Below are 13,916 nucleotides of genomic sequence, written 5' to 3'. Positions count from 1 at the left end.
TCTATAACCTGAGGGTTGTCTGGACTACCAAGAGCTAAAGGGCACTTTCTCAGGACCCTGTACCATGGTTTTCATGATTGAAATAAATTCTCTTTCCTCTGCAACATACATCACCATCCTTCATTTCCTTTCCCTGCCCTTAACCCCAAAAATAAATAAGCTAACAAACTGTTTTAAAGCCCTTTGAGTGATAGTCATGATCTTCATGTCTAGAAGTGTGTTCAGAGCTACAAAGTTCTCCAATTCCTCCTCATACAGATTGGCAAGCACTTGGTACAGTGCCTAGCACATAGTAGGTGCTTAATAGATATTTATTGGCTCACTGGCTAGCTGTGTGACTCTGGGAGAGTCGCTTGACTGTTCAGTGTTCCAGGCAACTCTCTAAGATGTTAGGATGCAAAGCAGGTACTGACCTGCTTTTATTTGGGAAATTTCCTCACTAAAAGTTGCCTACTGGGAAGAAACCACTCTCAAAAAAAAAAAAAACCTTTGACTATTATAATTCTGCAAAGAAAATTCCCACTTGTCCAGAAGAATTGATAATGGAATTTTCTATGACTTTTTTTAGTTAACCAAGTTATTTTATTTAAATTATTGGTCTTCTAAGAATTACTAAATGCTAAAAGCATATTGAAATTGTTTTTCATAGCTGTTTAAGAACTTGCTTCAAGATTTCTGATTCTGACCTCAGCAAGACAGTCTATGATAAACCCCCAAATCCTAGCCTTGGGGACAAAAATTCACTATTTTACAAAAACTGCTGGGACATTTGGAAAACAGAATGGGAGAGATTAGGTTTAGATCAACATCTCACACCCTATAATAAACTAAGAATGGGTGAATAACTTTAATATAAAGAAGAAAACTGTAAATAATTAGGTGAAAATAGACTAGTATACCAGTCATATCTATGGAAAAGGAAATATTTTAAGACCAAGCAAGAGTTAGAAAATATTACAAAATGTAAAATAAATAATTTTGATTACATTAAGTTAAAAAGGTTTTGCACAAACAAAACCAATGCAACCAAAATTAGAAGGGAAGGAACAAATTGGGAAAAAAATCTTCATAACAAAAACCTCTGACAAAGATCTTATTACTCAGATTTATAAGGAGCTAAATCAATTGTACAAAAAAATCAAACCATTTCCCAACTGATAAATGGACAAGGGACATGAAGAGGCAGTTTTCATATAAAGAAATCAAAACTATCAATAAGCACATAAAAAAGTGTTCTAAATCTCTTATAATTAGAGAAATGCTAATTAAAACAACTCTGAGGTACCACCTCTCACCTAGAATATTGGCTAACATGACAGCAAAGGAAAGTAATGAATGCTAAAGCGGATGTGGCAAAATTGGAACATTGATGCATTGCTAGTATAGTTGTGAATTGAGCAAACCATTCCTTAAGGCAATTTGGAACTATGCCCAAAGGGTGATAAAAGACTGTCTGCCCTTTGATCCAGCCATAGCACTGCTGGGTTTGTACCCCAATGAGATAATAAGGAAAAAAAGACTTGTACAAGAATATTCATAGCTGCGATCTTTGTGGTGGCGAAAAATTGGAAACCGAGGAAATTCCCTCCAATTGGGGAATGACTGAACAAATTATGGTATGTGTTGGTAATGGAATACTATTGTGCTCAAAGGAATAATAAAATGGCATAATTCCATGGGAACTGGAATGACCTCCAGGAATTGATGCAGAATGAAAGGAGCAGAACCAGGAGAACATTGTACACAGAGAATGATACACTGTGGTACGATTGAATGTAATGGACTTCTCTACTAGCAGCAATGCAATGATCCAGAACTGTCTGGAGAGACTTATGAGAAAGAATGCTATCCACATTCAGAGGAAGAACTGTGGCAATAGAAACACAGAAGAAAAACAACTGTTTGATCACATAGGTTGATGGGGATATGATTGGGGATGTAGACTCTAAACGATCACCCCAGTGCAAATATCAATAATATGGAAATAAGTCTTGATCAATGACACATGTAAAACACAGTGGAATTGTACGCTAGCAACAGTAGGGGGTTGGGAGAGGGGAAGGAAAGAACATGAATCTTGTAACCATGGAAAAATATTCTAAAATTAACTAATTTAATAAAATTTTAAAAAAAAGAAAAAAATTCTGATCCTACAAAATTATCATCATAGCAAAAAAAAAAATCTATGAAGAAAGGAAGATAATAAGCTTTTATAAAGTGCTTACTCTGCTCCAGAGACATTGTGTGCTAAGCACTTTACAAATATTATCTTATTTGATCCTCACAACAACCTTGGGAGGTTAGTGTTATTATTATCCCCATTTTATAATTCAAGAAACTGAGATAGGTGTGCAAGTTAAAGTTATTTTCCCAGGATCATACAGCTAATAAGTATCTGAATCTGGACTTGAACTCAAATCTTTATTCTAGGGCCAGTGTTTTATTATCTGTGCCAACTAGCTGTCCCTGTGGAGAAAAAAAAAAATCTTTCTAGATTTCTCATTATGTTTTGGATAAATGGAAGTTTACCTTCATAGACTCCCCAGGACTTCATAAAATTAAGTGTGGACTGTTAAAGGGGTGTAGGTAGGTATTTAGCATGAAGAAATCCAGTTTATAGTCCACCACTGTCACTTCATTTCCTTCCATCTTAGTTTCCCTGTGTATAAAAACAGGACCTTAGGCGAGAACTCTATACCCTTTCTAGGTAACCATTCTATGGTTCTAATTTATAGAATCATATAACTTCAGAGCTAAAAGGGACTGTACCTCCAAATTTATCTACTCCAATACCTATACCTTGCAAAGCATCCCTGGAGGGGTCATTCAGTCTCTACCTGATGCCTTTTGGAATGGAAAGGCTCATTATCTCCTAGTCCATTTTATTATCCAGAAATCTGGCCTCATACCAAGCCAACACTTTTCAGCTCCGGAATTTTGACCCATTAGCCCTACTTCTGTCTTTTTGGGCCAAGCAGACTCAACGTAATGCCTCTTCCACAAGATGTCTATTCGCCTTAAGTGGGGTATCTGGAATTGAATTCAGTACATCAGTTGTGACATGACTAGGGAAGGGTGCCAAAGAACGACAAGCATCCTTATTTTTACACTATGCTTTCATTAATACAGCCTAAGATTACATTAACATTTTTGGCTGCCATACCATACTGTTGACTCATGGAGCTTGCACTGCTGCTAACCCCCCTGGCCTTTTTCATATGATATTGTTGTCTAGCCCTGCCTAAACACAGTTTTCAGTTGTAAAACCAAGAAAGGACATTGTATTCAACTATCACTACTTCAAGTGGCCATTCAATATTGAAAATACTTTGCTAAGGGACTGAGAATTTACTATTAGACAATCTATACATATTCCTACATACAAAAACTATATCTTTCTGCTCCAGTAAAAGCCAAGAAGCCTTGTGTTTCCAAATTTATTTCCTGAACAAAATTAAAAGTAATTTTCGTAGTCATCAGAGCTGTGCTTATTTCTATGAAACAATTCTTAAAACTCATATTGTTGCTTTGTAGTAGTGAATATTAATGAGAACTTGTGATGAATAAATAGAATCTGGAGAAGAGTTATTGTAAAACCATAATTTGAAGATCTTTTCTGTAATAAAAGGTCCCAAGCTGTGAAGAGTTCCCTTCATGTTTGCCAAAGGAGCTGTTAGAAATGTCACATAATATAAAGCAAAGACTAGCTAGGAGAAAGCGAATATGGTAATTAGGACATTAATCAGTATAAAGTGTGAGCTGGAATGCCCCCATCCTTCTAAGATAATTTCAACATTTTATGAAAAAAACAAAACGTGACACATGCAGGAACTATGGAAGAGAGGCAACTGACCTTAGAAAATGCCTTCTTTTGGGTTCTACCAGGTACTTCCATTGCACTCCTGAAATTAATCCTATTTCATTGTAAGACCAATTTAATGCATCATTGCTTCTAATTGTGTGGTTAAAATACACTCCTCTGAACATTTAGCCTCAGATGTAAATAAATGTTACCATTCACACATCTAATTAATTTCCAGCAGAAAATTCATTGCAATATTATACCATATGGACTTATCCTCATTATTTGTAATGGAGCCCTTTCAAAGAAAATGATTCCAGGAACACAGCACATTGGGCAATGTGTGGTATTATAGCTAGGAAAAAAAAAAGTTGACTTGCAGTGGAATTTCGGGAAGCATCAACTAGATTTTGCAATTCAAGTCCCAGTTTTGTTGATCACAGAAAACAATTCAGCAATGTGTCACATTTTATGGATAATTTTCTAGAAATTTTGTTACTCAGTCTAGTTCTATCGGTCATTAGAAACTTGTATTAGGTTTTATTCTATTTGGGTCATTTTTTTGCCTGAATAAAAATTTGATTTAAAAATGTTATCTTTTATTTTTCTTTTAGCTGTTCAAAATCATTCTTCTAACACATCTTGTGGGGAGCAGATTGTTTCCAGTGTCACTGCTTTACAGTGTTACCCAACAGAAAATTAGGAACCTAAAGAGAATGTAAGGAATTGGGTAGTTTTTTTTTTTTAACCCTTACCTTCTGGCTTAGAATCCATATTGGGTATTGGTTCTAAGGCAGAAGAGTGGTAAGGGCTAGGCATTGGGGGTCAAGTGACACACTTAGGAAGTGTCTGAGGCCAGATTTGAACCCAGGACCTCCCATCTCTGGGCCTGGCTCTCAATCCACTGAGCCACCCAGCTGCCCCCAGAAAAAATTTAAAGATACATAAAATTTTTCTTTAGGTCCAAGCCTAAATATGGAATTTGTATATTTTCTTTTTTCAGAATGCTGAATATTTGAAAGAAAATCAGTGGTAGTATGTGCATGAACTATAAGAAATTCAATGGGAATTGTGGGATTGTGTCCCACTGGAACACTTTTTTCTAAGAAAACTTGTTTGAATTATTTTTCTAGTGAATGCTTTAGAGGATTATTCAAATGGAATTATGAAGGATTTTCTTTAAATGTAATCTATTGCCTAGAATATCCTTTTCACATTGTACATTATCTCCATATCTCTTAGACACATATGGTTTATTTGTGGTCTTCAATTAACAATTTCACTGATCTACAGAGATAGTCAGTGTATGGGGTAGGATTTGAATCCAGGTCTTTCTGACTTCACTTCCAACACTCCTTTATAGTACATAGATTACTCATTCCATCACTCCCAGTTGTAATGTGTAGGCATTTAAGTTTGCTTTTGAGTACTCAATTCCTTTGGGATCTGGGAGAACTTACCCCAAATCATCAGACAGTGCTAGGAAGAGCCTAGCATAGGCAGAAGGTTAGTAAATAGATTGTGGGATTCCTGGATCTAAAAGCCAATTGTGCTTTCAAACAAGCACAGTATTATAACTGCAACATAATTCATTACAATAGATATGTTCCTTAAAAGTTTTACTTTTATTGATTTTTCTCCTTTTCTAAAATCAATTAAAATATTTAAAATGAACTAAGAAACTTGCTGTTCAGAGACTGTGCTATTTATGAGTCCTCTTAAAGAGAATTCCCATGGGCAGTTAGGGGGCTCAGTGGATTGAAAACCAGTCCTGGAGATGGGAAGTCCTAGATTCAAATTTGACCTCAGACACTTCCTAGCCCTGTGATCCTGAGAAAGTCACTTGAGTTGCTCTGCTCTTCTGCCTTGGAACTAATACACAGTATTTATTCTAAGTTGGAGGTAAAGGTTTAAAAAAGATAAAGAGAATTCTTACTGTGATAATTTAAAATGATCACCATCTGACTAATCTATCCTGTATGTTTACATGGTTATGCATTAGATTTTCTTAGGGCTGTTTGAAGAAAGGTTGTTTAAGTAATATCTATTGATATTCAAGAATTATCCATTTAACTGTCACCAATATCATAAATTATAGAGTAGGAGTTTGTTTATTCATCCATTTATTTTTTCCTACATGTATAATTAGAATAAATCCTTTTAATGGATTTCATTTAGGAACTTCTTCAGTGTTTTAGTACTCAATTCAATAAATTTGTTAGAAACTCATAGAATCCCGGAAGACCTGCGTTCAAATCCTACCTCAGACCCTTAGTAGCTAAAAGACTCTGGACAAGTCATCTAATCTTTCCAATCTCATGCTTTCCTCACTAATAATATGAAATAATTGACCTCAGTGACCTCTCAGATCCCTTTTAACAGCAGTCAGTGAGTGGTTCTATAAGCTACAGGCAATCAGCCTTTCCTCAGTTTCAACTCTACTCTGGATGCCTTCCTGTGCAATGTACCAATGGACATGAGAATAATGGTCTACAAGTAGGAAATAAGAAATAGTTCTATATATGGAAGAATCTATGACTTCATCTACCTCTCAATGAGTGAGTATTTGGTTGATAAAGAAGTTAATTAGTTGGAAGCATCAGAGAGAACTATAAAAAAAGATTCAGGGAAAACCTAGACCCTATACATCAATATTTAGAAGTGAGCACGAGTCCATAGAATGACAAATGTAATAGTTTGGAAGTCTCCTTAATTAGATCATCCCTCTGTTGCTCACCTAGTACCAAGCATGTGCTTCCTGAAGCAAAGTAGGATATGTCTTACCTGCCTGTTTAGATCAGCCACTCTGGCTACTGAAATTACCAGGCTTCATTCTGATCTGATACAATTTCATTTCCTAATCATTTCCTCTTCTTTCCCAAATATGATGCTAACCATCCCTTCCTTGGCCTGGCTACAAGCCCACCTTGGTTAGATGAGTTAGTTTCATGGAAACTGCCCAACTCTCCCAGCACCAGAAATGGGTATAGCAATATAAAATACAAGCAAATTATGGGAAGGATTTCCAGGTGGTATTCAGCATCCATTAAAGGGACAGTGTCTCAAAAGATAGTTATGATTCTGAGGTTTTTAAAGGAGGAGATATTTGCATTTCGTCCTTTTCTCAACCCAGGTTTCCATTATCAGTTGCCCAGTCAATAAGCATTTAATAAACATTTATTATGTGCCAGGAACTGTGCTAAGTAGGCACTGAGAACACAAGGAAAAACAAAGCCACTGTCTTTGTCCAGAAAGAGTTTATGCTCTAACAAGAGAAACAACACTCAAAAAATAATTGCACAAAGGACACACATAAATTTCAGTGTTAAATGGGAGGAAATCTCAGGATATGGGCATTATTCCTGGGGGGAAGAGGACTGGGAAAGGCCTCCTGGAGAAGGTAACATTTGCTAAAGAAGTCACAGAAGGTAGTAGGCAGCAATTTTCAAGGAAAGCATACCAAGCATGGCAGACAGCCAATGAAAAGGCATGGAACTGGGAGATGGAGATTCATGTGGGAGAAATATCAAGAGGGCCAGTGTCATGAGGTCTTAGAGTACACAGAGGAGAGAAAAATGTAAGACTAGAAAAACAATGTAAACCCAGGGGTCATTATGTTAGGCTGGTGACTGAAGAGGTTGATTTTTAAAAGGTTTCAAGGCCATAGTAATTCTGTCTTGGAAATGCTGTTATGAAACACATGAATTCATGAGTAGTCCCCCAGTCAGAGCACAAAAACTCTCTCACAGTGGTCTGGGGAGTTGAGATCTCAATACTTAACTAGGAAAGGTTCCCCTCTCAGTGAGGCTCTCAAGCCCTTGTGCCTAGAATAGCAAGACACAAGGAAATAGAAGGACACAGCAAACCACAAAGGTTGCTGAGAAATAAGCTTTTGATCTGTTAGATGCAATTTTAATAGAATAAAATAACATAATTAGGAAATTAGGAAAGAGTGCTGAATTAATCATTAATTTAGAAAAGTATGAGATGGGGATAGGTATCTCAGTTGTCATTGGAAAGACCACAGTTGGCAGTGGGAACTAGGGTAGCCACACTTTAGATACAGAAGGTATGGGAGCAAAAGTCCAGAAAGGCAGAGACAAGTGGAAAATGCATATGGAGAAAGACAGAGGGATGAAGACAAAGGAATGAGATGGTCAAAGGAGGTAGACAGTGATGGGAAGCAGGATGGGGAGAAAGAAAGACAGAGAATATTACTCTTGTAACTATGGATTAGAGTTGGGATCGCCAGGCACCATGGTCCCAATGAAGATGATAGTGTCCTGCGGGCAGGACTTTGAGATCTCATATACTGTTTTTTTTTGGGGGGGGAGGGGGAACCCTTTTGGGAAGGGTCTAAATGCTTGCCATCTTAGGGCCAGTTCAATAACAATTCAAATCATCTCAAAATTATCAGTAAAACTTGAAAGTCATCCTCATTTTTTGGACATTCTGGTGGTCTGAATTTTGTCTGGAATTTGCATATTGTAGGACTAGAATCTTGACAAACAATACTTATGGTTTTCCCTGATTTGGCACATAATACCAGGATATGAACTTTTGTCAATATATGAAGCAATTTTTAAATTATCCATCGTTGATTTTTGAAACAATTTATACGTGACTTCCAGGTTTCCCTTTGCAATACTGTTTCCTGCTAAAACTTGACCATATTGAGTAGAAGGGGTGGGGTTGGTCAGGGGACCAGAACAATGTATACTTTTTAACACAGGTGCCCATTTGACCTGAAATGGGCCAGACTACCAGTTCCTCATGTCTCTCCCTCAGGAATCCAGCCACCTGCACAATACCCTGCAATTTCAAACAACAGCACAGTATTATGCCTCCCACTTGTTCCTTTAGCTTTTACCTTCCATGTCCCTTACTTGGATTCTGGCTTGAGGAAACAAATGTCGGACGTTGCTGCCACCAGTCATTTCAGTCAGGCTGCTGCTTTCTATGTTGGGGACAAGGACAGGGAAGGAAGACCCTGTCACCTCCCTTCATGTCTGCCTCTCTCTTCCTCTGAAGAGATCCCAACAATTCCCACCATTGCATCTTTGTAGCTAGCTCAAGCTTTTATAAAAAGACAGTTCCAGCAGGAGGGGTCAGATTTGGATGGTTTAAATGTCCAAAAGTAGATTTTATATTTCATACTGTACATAATAGGGACCCACTTCAGTTTATTGAGTAAGGGGGTAAGACCTACTGTTTAGGAAAATCCCTTTGGAAACTGAATGGATGATGGATTAGAATAAGGCAATAAGACCAATTAGAAGGACATTACAGTAGCCGGGTATGAGATGTTAAAGGCCTGGATCATCATAATAATAAAAATAATAAAACAATAATAAATGGTAAAAAATAACAATATGACTAGCATTTACAAAATGTTTGTAAAATACTTTAGAAATATCTCATTTTATCCTCACAACAACCTTGGGAAGTATTATTATTATTAACATTTTTTTTCATTAAAGATGAGGAAACAGAAGCAAAAGGAGGATAAGTGACTTGCCCAGGGTCACATAGCTAATAAGTATCTGAGGTCACATTTGAACTCCTCTTGAATCCAAGTCCCTCAATCTATCCATTGTTTTTCTTAGATTCTCTATGTCTCTTTTATCAGGAAACACTTTTCCGAGTGGAAAGAAGATAATGAGAGAAATTGTGAAGTCAAAAAAAAAAAAAGATGCAGTGACAGATTAAATATATGAGTTGTGTTCAACTCAGGATTCAAGGATGACACCAAGGATGCAAGCCTTCATGAATGGGAAGATAAGGGAGCATTTTACAACAATAGAGATATTACAAAAAGGGGAAGTTTGGGGGAAAAGATAATGATTTAATTTTTGGACACAATGAGTTTCAGATACCTGTAGGGCATCAAGTTTCATTATGTCCAAAAGGAAGCTGGTGAAATGAACTGGGAAGTCATTTTCAAGAGGTTTTTACAAGTCAGATTTATAGTAGAAAGATTATGAAGGTATTTTTGCACTAATAATAGCTTTGCTTCGAAATTTATTATTAGATTCTAAGCTTCCAAAGGGTTGCTATAACAAAGTTATGTCATACAATTTCATATGTCTTGTAATCCCCCAGTACCTTGTACATAGTTGATACTAGTTGAATGACTCATTTATTTTTCGAAAGAGCTGCCAATTCTGCTTTCTTTCTGTTTCTTCTCTTAATCATTTTTCTGACTCAAATCTCGTGTGAGTACTTTCTTTTTAACAAAACTTCTTTTAAAGGAATGACAATCAGCAGCTTATCTCTAATTTTTAATCTTATTATCTAGAGCACAGAGAGTTTTAGTGACTGGGTCATAGTCACACAATTAATATGTGTAAGAGATAATATTTGATGACCCCAAAGATTGTCATCTATCCACTATGCCACACAGCACCCCCATGAACACCATCATGTCATCTAAGGAGAAAAACAATTTTCAGTTTTAAAAGGAATTTTATTTTGCTTTCAAAAAATGCATTTATCACAGTCAAAGCAGAAATACAGGAGAACCACAATATTTTGAAGAACAGCATAATTCTTCTCTAAAACCAAATATTTCTCACCAAGGAGTAAATTTTACACAAAATAAAAATATATATCTATATATTACATAATTCATACTCTGTCTTAAAACTGAAAGTGCCTACTAAAGGAATTACCACTAAAAATTATCTGTCTGAATTTAAGTATCTTATCTCCTATTATGCAAATTACTTAATAGATAAGAAAGTAATGAAGAGACTTTTTGTCTATATGGCATAAAGAGGACATATGATGGTACTCCATTTTTATTTTCTTTTCCTTGAAGTTAAAGATTAATTGCTGCTTTTATAGATCAAGACCTCTTGCCATTCCACTTCGGACACAAAAATGAACAAAGAAATTCCTGATTTTGCCTTCCTATACACACCCCGCTCCTTTAAAAAAAGTTTCCTGGTTTGGAAAAAGTCTCATTATTGTTACCTTTAGTGGACTAGCCCCAGATCCTGCCTCTCTCTCTCTCTCTGGAGGTATGCCTAGAATGCATTGGCAAGTCTATGAAGTGGGATTGGGGGTGATACTATGAATGAGTGAGGGGACTTTCTTTGACACAAGACACAGAAAAGGTGTTCTTTCAGAACAATTTACATTAAAGCTAAAAGTTATAAAGAACATGAACATGGCATTAGAACTGCAAAAATCAATGAAAGTAGGAGCTCTTGTTAAGCAGGATTACTTAAGACAGAAAGGTCATTGGAGAGAAATCTGACAAAAGATGATCCACTGAAGAAGGAAACAGCAAACCACTCTTGTATCTCTGTCAAGAAAATTCCATGGGCAGTATTAAAATGCTAAAAGATATTACTTTAGAAGATGATCCCATCAGGTCAGAAGGACCTGTCCATAGGGTGATGAAGAGTTAGATATAACTGGATCATGACCGAACAATAAAAACAATAAAATATATAACTGGGACTGTCCCTCCTTAAAAAAAGTTAAAAAAAAAAAGGGAAGCATGGAGGGATAGTGCAAAAGTAAAACAGAATCTAAGACAGAAGATTAGAACACAGAATCTATTTTTTTTTATTACAAGCAATGAAAAGTCAGTACTAATTTCAGAAGGTATTGACCAAAGTTCACTTAATGTCAAGAGGAAGTGGAACACAGGTTATGATAAGATCAAGGGATTGATGATCTCTATATAGCTAAGCTAGAGGAGAGAAGTAGGTCATAGATATTCCCACTATCTTTATAATTGACTTCCTAACACAATAGAGACTAGTTTCCATCTTCTGATATGGATTGGAGACTTCTCTCTACAATAATAGATGGGAGCTCTCAGGATCTTCTACAAAGTCTCCTCTCACAAATGTAGTCATGTAGCTATATGTAGCTATAAAGCAAATTCTATCATTCTGTTAGATTATTTTATTTGCCTACCATAGTTTCCTTGTATACTAAATAAGTGACTAGTAAAAAGGTAATTAGCCCTAATTGTGCTGGGGAAAATGAAGTGTTAGGGGAATACATGTGGACTATATAGAGGACTGGAAGTGCTATAGAGTGAATGAAGGACAGAAAAGGGTCCTAAGAGGGGATGTGAAAGGAAGGGAGAAGTCAATCCTCCAGAGAATCTAGCTCTTATACATCAAGGTGCCCATATAGCAAAGTCAATGGTGGGAGCAGGAAAGAGGTGCCCTAGGGAGACATTCACCTATCCTCACTGAAACATGCTGGCACCCTAGGACAATGCCATTTTTACCCTTTATAGGTTATAGCTTTGATGAATGGTTGTTCCCAATGTTATTCTAAAGTCACCATTCACCAAAAATTAATATAATTTTATTTCTAATAATAGTTGAAATTTATTTAGCATGTGAGGCTTCATATCCTTTATTTCATTTAAAATTTTGTATTTTATTTAATGTTCAATTCCAAAATCTTTCCCTCTCTTTACCCTCTTCCCCAATATTTGAGAAGGCTCATTATCTTATTGGATGCTTATATAAAGTGAATAAAATAGGACCCATTTAAAAATGGGAATATTGAGATTTCTAGATCTTTATGTGGCTTCCCTATGATGTCTCATTAGTGTGGAAGATGGGGTTCAAATCCAAGTCTTTTATAACATCAAGTCCAGTTCTCTTTCCAATACTTCATTATCCTTTTGAAATAAGTGATCCATATTCATTCTGCAAAAGTAGTCACCTCATGGGTTGCTAAGAATCGAGGGGCTAAAATTTCTGGGTAAGTCCATAGTACCATGAATGTAAGAAAACAATGATGCCTTCTTGGTAATTGCAAAGCAATTAAGGCAATTAGTGTGGTTCAATGCACAATGTTCTCCAGTATCCACATCGACTGGCAGAAATATTCAAAAATCTAAGCATCAAAAAGACTTTTGAACCTCCCCCACCCCAACCCCAAATCCACTTGTCATGGCCAGATGCTTTGGTATGCCAAACAGAACTGTCTGTGCTTCTGGCATCCAGTAACTTTATTACTAATCTTGGCAAATAAAAGTACTTCAACAAATAGTGGTAGCCTTTGGATTGCGTGGTACTAAGGATAATAATTGCTTTCTTTCAGTACTGTGGCATCTATTTTTTCATGCAGAATGGAAAAGAAATGATCCTATAAAGCTTTGATGGCAAAGAGTAACATAATGTTCTAACATTGTCCAAAATCTAGACATTTTAATAGTTTTATTTGAATTACTAGAATGTGCAATAGCTCCGGAGTAAGAAAGCCAGGCTCATGTCCTGTCTTGGGTCATTTGTATGATCTTGGGCAAATTATTTAACTTCACTGGACCTTTAATTCTCTATTAATAAAATGAAGGGTTGGACCAAGTGGCTTCTGACATCCCTTCCAGCTGCAAATTTATGATCCTATGAAATATGTTGACTATTACATAGAGACAGGTAGGTGGTGCTATGGATAGAATGTTGTCTCCTAGAGTCAGGAAGATCTGAGTTCAAATTTAAACCTAGACATTAACTCTGTGAACTTGGGCAAGTCATTTAACTACTGTTTGTCTCAGTTTCCTAAACTCCAAAATGGGATGATAACAGCATTTATATCTCAGGGTTATTGTGAGGATCAAACAAGATATTGTAAAGCCCTTAGTACAGTGCTTGGCACAGAGAAAGCACTATAACTTATTTTCTTCTTTTCTCTTTTATACAGTTTTCCATATTTTCAGTTCCATACCCTTGCAAAGAATCAGGGAAGATGTTTTACTGTATTTCTTTTATGGGGTTAAACTTGATTATTATGATTTTGAATCATTCACAATTGCTTTGTCTTTGTTATTTCTTCTTATATTGATGTAGTCATTCTACAATATTTTCTTAATTGCTTTCTTTTTATTGGCAATATTAATATTTTCTGTAGTATAGTAATATTACATTCATAACAACTTTTCTAAAGTGGTAGCTAGACACAGAGACAATGGGATTTGTAGTTCTTCCTAAAGTGAGAAGAAAGGAAATTAATAAGGGACTAGTCCTCAGACAAAAAGGTTATGGTCACATAAATAGTAAGGTGAGAGTTTGGAAGAGAGAATAGGAGGAGATAATGGAGAAGTGGTGGTCTTCCCATGGCAGCAGCACATCCTGGT

Source organism: Monodelphis domestica, chromosome 4 (assembly GCF_027887165.1).
Source record: "Monodelphis domestica isolate mMonDom1 chromosome 4, mMonDom1.pri, whole genome shotgun sequence".
In the NCBI taxonomy this organism is placed as follows: domain Eukaryota; kingdom Metazoa; phylum Chordata; class Mammalia; order Didelphimorphia; family Didelphidae; genus Monodelphis; species Monodelphis domestica.
This window is presented reverse-complemented; position numbering follows the sequence as displayed.